Source organism: Diceros bicornis, chromosome 5 (assembly GCF_020826845.1).
Source record: "Diceros bicornis minor isolate mBicDic1 chromosome 5, mDicBic1.mat.cur, whole genome shotgun sequence".
NCBI lineage: Eukaryota > Metazoa > Chordata > Mammalia > Perissodactyla > Rhinocerotidae > Diceros > Diceros bicornis.
The window spans coordinates 22,263,694-22,270,462 of NC_080744.1; positions in this window are offsets into that span (position 1 = coordinate 22,263,694).

Sequence of the window (6,769 nt, forward strand, 5' to 3'; positions counted from 1 at the left end):
CTAATTAATTGTGAGAGGAGACTACACAAGGGCATGAAGACCAAGAGGCAAAGATTATTGAGATCAAGCTTGAAGGCTGACTACCAAAGTCTATCCCATGGTCTCAAATGATTCATGTCACTCCCACCTGCAAAATATACTCATCTACTCCCAAGGCCCACAAAAGTCTTATTCCACTATAGCAAAGCTATCTAAGGTTCTCATTATATAAACTAGGTCCTGATACAAATGAGGCTCCTCAGCTGTTGTTCCTCTACTACTGAGTAGAGTCCTTCTCTACCTCAAGCTCTGTGAACTAAAGAGACAAGATATCTGTGTACACACACACACACATACAGTGGGGAGAGACATAAGATGACTGTTGTAGATCCATTCAAAAAAGGAGAAAACAGGAGGTACATTGGAATCACTGGTTGTTAAAAATTCTGAAATCCAGCCAGGCATGTGTTGGCAGTTTCTTGATTAGGGCTGGGCCCTATTCTCTGGGAATGATCTTCACAGCTCCTGGCTCTGCCCCTTGGGCTCTTCACTCCCTCTCTGAGTCGTCCTTCTTTTTCCATGACAAATGGCCAGTATTTACAGGCTGTTGCTCAGCCTGCTTCCAGTTTATATCAGTTCAGAGATCCAAAGACCTCTTTTCATTTTGTATTCTCTTTCTCTTTTAATTCAAAGTGACAGTGTTTACCATAGTATAGTTCTCTTAAAAACCTATGGGCTTCCTGTGAAGCTATTGGCTTCATTGGAGTAGATAAAATCCATACCCACAAAGAAGTCCTTCTCTACCTTGAGATTCTTGGAAAGCTTCTGTAGGCCAACGTGCTTAATATTCACAGGAGCCCTATTGTTTAAGTAGAAGATTTGTGAAGCACATCCTTAAGGTTCTCAAAGGAACTTTTTTCTGTTTGAGACACCACTTTAACTTTTCCTGAGGTTTTAATAAAGAGTTTTTCAGTCATACCCTCAGTTTCATCTTTAGACGAGGAGTTCTCAAAGTGTGGTCTGAGGATACTTAGAAGGTTCCTAAGATACTATCAGAGAGTCCACGGGGTCAAAACTATGTTCTTAATAATATTAAGACACGATTTGTCTTTTCCTGTCTTATTATCCCATGTAGAACTTTCCAGAGGCTACATGAACTATGATATCTTTCAGCTGTCTTCTATCAAGTTAAGTATTAAAGAAATTTGTAAGCATGTAAAACAATGACACTCTTCTCACTAATTTCTTTGTTTTGAAAAATATAGTTATTTTTTATAAAAACAGATTATTTTGTTAACTTGTGCTATGTGTTATTGTTTTAAATTTCTCAATTTTAATTTCTAAAGTCAATAGATATAACACACATATAAAAAGTATCTCAGGGTCCTCAGCCATTGTAACAGTGTAAAGGGATCCTGAGATCAAAAAGTTTAAGAAATACCACTTTAGATCATGTTTTGGTTACAAAAGAGCTTGTTTGTTCAACATATTGATTACATTAGCTATTATTATAAAGATTCTCTGCAAATACTACAAACAACTACAATAAAAATTAATCTAAAACAAAACAAAACCTGTACTGCAAAGAATCGCATTAGGATAGACCGCCTGACTTATTTAAGAGTACAGATCTAGAAGCTTTTTTTGTAAGATAATTGCCCAGCATTCAAAATTATATTTTTTCTGTGGAGACAATACGGGACCACAAAGACCCAATGATGAATCTTTCACATCGGACCCAATCCACAATAGGCGGTACTTATCTGATTTTTCTTCTTTTGACTAAGGAAGCAGGGTACAAGCAAGACCTTAATCAGTTACTACAAATATGGATAGATCCACAAGCATAAGCCCAACCAACAAATCAGATTAAAAAGAAAGTGAGTGCAATACAAATGCATTCATCATGGCCATACTGTAGGAAACATTCTCCTAGGATTGTTGAACTAGTGGTTGGAGCCATCTTAATATCTGAATTAGAACAATTCACTGTTTGGTCATCTCCAAACTAGCCAAAAACCAAGAAAAAAATTTAACCAGACTGTTGTTCTTACTATGATATCATATACTATTTTTAAAGTTATTTCCAAAGAAAGACTTCTTCTTGTTAGAGTTTTATGTTTACAATTGGATATTAAATGAAGTTGATTCTTAAGTAAGATTTCAATGCTGTTAGGTGAAACATTGAGTATCTTAGCTTTCAGATCATTTTGTGCATTCAAGAAATGTCTGTCACTTCACTTTAGTTCCATGCTCAATCATTTAGAACAAAACACAACACAACAAAAATCCCAATCCATTCTGCCAGCTCAACAAAAGGCTTTGTGTGGGTGTGTGTTGGAAAGTAATTATGAGGTTTTTATTTCACTAATTATTCTTCAGCCTTTGAAATGTCAGTGTAGGTCAAAGTAGCAGCCAATGTTTTGAACCAGATCTGAATTCAGATAAGGAGGCCACTGCAGGAATAACAAGAAAAGGAATCAACAGCAAAGTAATCTGATGTTATGAGTGACGGAAAATGAGACTCAAGGTCACAGGAATTTAAAGTTTCCATCCAGAAGACCTCAAAAGCCCCAAAATATCATGCAAAATTTATTTCTTAGATATGACATGATTGACTGTCCCTCTACATCCACACTGCAATGATGTTCTAAAGAAGTATAAATCGAGACTTAAGTAATGAGATTACTTTTAAATATTTAAAAAGTTACAAAATCGTATAGGGCTTTTTGTTTAAAGTAGCCCTTTTGGGAGATTATAACTAATTCCTAATACTGTATAACTGCTCCAAACATTCCCCTTAATCCTTCTTTAGAAATTATATTTTTGAGCTGATGTCATGAATTAATTGCAGGATGGATCTCATTATCTTATAACAAAATTTCATTTTTATAAATATTAAATTGTGACACTTTCTAACTTCAACAGAAAGTAAGCACATCCTCTGAAAAGATAAGTATGGCAAGCAAATTGATTGATTCTCCCTCATAATAACTAATATGCATGAATATGCTGATTTTTCATTAACAAATTATCTCAAGAAGGTTAGTAGACTTGGGTGGACCGCTGATTTCTCTGACCCCAAGCCCTCAGGGTCAGCTAAGTTTACACAATGAAAGCAAACCAGATTGGAGTAAAGTGATTCCATTCATTTCAGTCATGCTCATGACTGATACCCAGTGTCATGACCAAATTGATCACACAGCAGTCTCCATCAATCTTTGCAAGTAGAATTGAGCAGATTAGTTGGGCTGTGGCCTGTTCATTTCACCTTCTATAGATACAGCTCAATCTAAGAGGAGAAAGAAGCATGAGTTAATTGAGAATAGAGGGTTCACTCTGACTGTGCATGACAAACACCTCACTTCTCTTCTTTGTTCCCAGATTTTGATGTCCGGTGGGTCTACTGTGTTCTAGCCTCTTCCTTCTTCATGTGTGGTCCCCCGACCAGCAGCCTTGGAGTTACCTCAGGCCCCTTTCCGGACCTGATATCTCAAACTCTGCATTTAACAAGACCTCTTCCCTCCCCCATGATTTCTATGCACTTTAAATTTAAGAAGCACTGATCTGGCCATAGCTACTTTTGGGGTTGTTGGAGCTCTCAGTATTAAGCAAGTGCACTGTTTCTAGGAAGATCTGAGATAGTGTGTACAGCTGGAGACCAGGAGAGATGCTTAAGAACAGACCAGGAGACCAAATGAGGATTTCAGAAACATTTCTCCAAAACTGACTCAAAGCATCACCTTCACTAGAATCTGATCTGTTTCTGGAACAGAAACACTCTTGCAGGTTACTTTGGCTTGCCCGCTTCCTGACACTCTAGCCCAGCCCTGTCCACCAGAAACATAATGTGAGCCACAAAGTGAGCCATGGATGTAATTTTAAGTTTTCTACTAGTCACATTAAAGGGATAAAAATAAACAGGTAAAATTAATAATACATTTTATTTAACCCAATTTTTCCAAAATACCATTCAACATTTAATCAATATAAAAATATTAATGAGATAGTTTACATTTTTGTACTGTCTTCAACATTTGGTGTGTATTTCCCACTTACAGCACATCTCAGTTAGAACCAGATACATTTCAAGTGCTCAGTAGACACACGTAGCAGTGGGTACAGTATTGGATAGCACAGTTCTAGCCCAAAGGCCAGAGTTGTAGCTAAGGCCATCCTCCCTAAATCCTATGTGTTCTATTTGGGGCCCATAGTTTTTTTTTTTTGTTTTTTTTTTTTTTTTTTTTTTTTTTTTTACATTTTTATTGATATTTTAATGGTTTCTAACATTGTGAGATTTTGGGTTGTACATTTTTGTTTGTCCTTCACCCCATATATGACTCCCTTCACCCCTTGTGCCCACCCCCCACCCCCACTTCCCGGGTAACCACAGTCCAGTTTTCTCTGTCCATGTGTTTGTTTATATTCCACATATGAGTGAGATCATACAGTGTTTGTCTTTCTCTTTCTGGCTTATTTCACTTAACATAATACGCTCCAGGCCCATCCATGTTGTTGCAAATGGGACGATTTTGTCTTTTTTTATGGCTGAGTAGTATTCCATTGTATATATATACCACATTTTCTTAATCCAATCGTCAGTCGAGGGACACTTAGGTTGCTTCCACTTCTTGGCTATGGTGAATAATGCTGCAATGAACATAGGGGTGCATAAGCCTCTTTGGATTGTTGATTTCAGGTGCGTTGGATAGATTCCCAGTAGTGGGATGGCTGGATCATAGGGCATCTCTATTTTTAATTCTTTGAGGAATCTCCATACCGTTTTCCATAGAGGCTGCACCAATTTGCATTCCCACCAGCTGTGTATGAGGGTTCCTGTTTCTCCACATCCTCTCCAACATTTGTTGTTTTTTGTCTTGGTGATTATAGCCATTCTAACGGGCGTGAGGTGGTATCTTAGTGTTGTTTTGATTTGCATTTCCCTGATGATTAGTGATGTTGAGCATCTTTTCATGTGCCTATTGGCCATCTGTATATCTTCCTTGGAGAAGTGTCTGTTCATTTCCTCTGCCCATTTTTTGATCGGGTTGTTTGTTTTTTTGTTGTTCAATTGTGTGAGTTCTTTATATATTATGGAGATCAACCCCTTGTCAGATGTATGTTTTGCAAATATTCTCTCCCAGCTGGTTGGTTGTTTGTTCATCTTGATTCTGATTTCATTTGTCTTATAAAAGCTCTTTAGTCTGATAAAGTCCCACTTGTTTATTTTTTCTTTAGTTTCCCTAGTCTGGGTAGGCATGTCATCCGAAAAGATTCCTTTAAACCCAATGTCAAATAGTGTGTTGCCTATATTTTCTTCTATGAGTTTTATAGTTTCAGGTCTCACCTTCAGGTCTTTGATCCATTTTGAGTTAATTTTTGTGTATGGCGATAGCACATGGTCCACTTTCATTCTTTTGCATGTGGATGTCCAGTTTTCCCAACACCATTTATTGAAGAGACTTTCCTTTCTCCATTGCATGTCCTTAGCACCTTTGTCGAAAATTAGCTGTCCGTATATGTGTGGTTTTATTTCTGGGCTTTCAATTCTGTTCCATTGATCTGTGTGTCTGTTTTTGTACCAGTACCATGCTGTTTTGATTACTATTGCTTTGTAGTATGTTTTGAAGTCAGGAATTGTGATGCCTCCTGCTTTGTTCTTTTTCTTTAGGATTTCTTTAGCTATTCGGGGTCTTTTGTTGCCCCATATAAATTTTAGTATTCTTTTTTCTATTTCTGTGAAGAATGTCATTGGGATTCTGATTGGGATTGCATTGAATCTGTAGATTGCTTTAGGTAATATAGACATTTTAACTATGTTTATTCTTCCAATCCACGTGCATGGGATATCTTTCCATTTCTTTATGTCATCGTTGATTTCCCTCAATAATGTCTTGTAGTTCTCATTGTATAGGTCCTTCACCTCCTTGGTAAGATTTATTCCTAGGTATTTTATTCTTTTTGATGCAATTGTAAATGGTATTATCTTTTTGAGCTCTCTTTCTGTTAGTTCATTATTAGCATATAGAAATGCAACTGATTTTTGTAGATTGATTTTGTACCCTGCAACTTTGCTGTAGTTGTTGATTGTTTCTAACAGTTTTCCAACAGATTCTTTAGGGTTTTCTATATATACAATCATGTCATCTGCAAATAGTGAGAGTTTCACTTCTTCGTTACCTATTTGGATTCCTTTTATTCCTTTTTCTTGCCTAATTGCTCTGGCCAAAACCTCCAGTACTATGTTGAACAGGAGTGGTGAGAGTGGGCAGCCCTGCCTCGTTCCTGTTCTCAGAGGAATGGCTTTCAGTCTTTCCCCGTTGAGTATGATGTTAGCTGTGGGTTTGTCATATATGGCCTTTATTATGTTGAGGTACTTTCCTTCTATTCCCAATTTATTGAGAGTTTTTATCATAAATGGATGTTGTATCTTGTCAAATGCCTTCTCTGCGTCTATTGAGATGATCATGTGGTTTTTATTCTTTGTTTTGTTGATGTGATGTATCACGTTGATTGATTTGCGGATGTTGAACCATCCCTGCGTCTCTGGTATAAATCCCACTTGATCATGGTGTATGATCTTTTTAATATATTGTTGTATTCGGTTTGTGGGGCCCATAGTTTTTTGACTACTTGTGTTTTGGTGCATAATTCAGAGATTTCTGTTATGTTTTAATTTGTTGCTCATTTGTGTGTGTGTGTGTGTGATTTATTTTTCTCCAATTTGAAACATGCCCAAGTAATGTAACCATGTCTTTACTAAGATATTAACTATTCTCAGTGAGTTCTC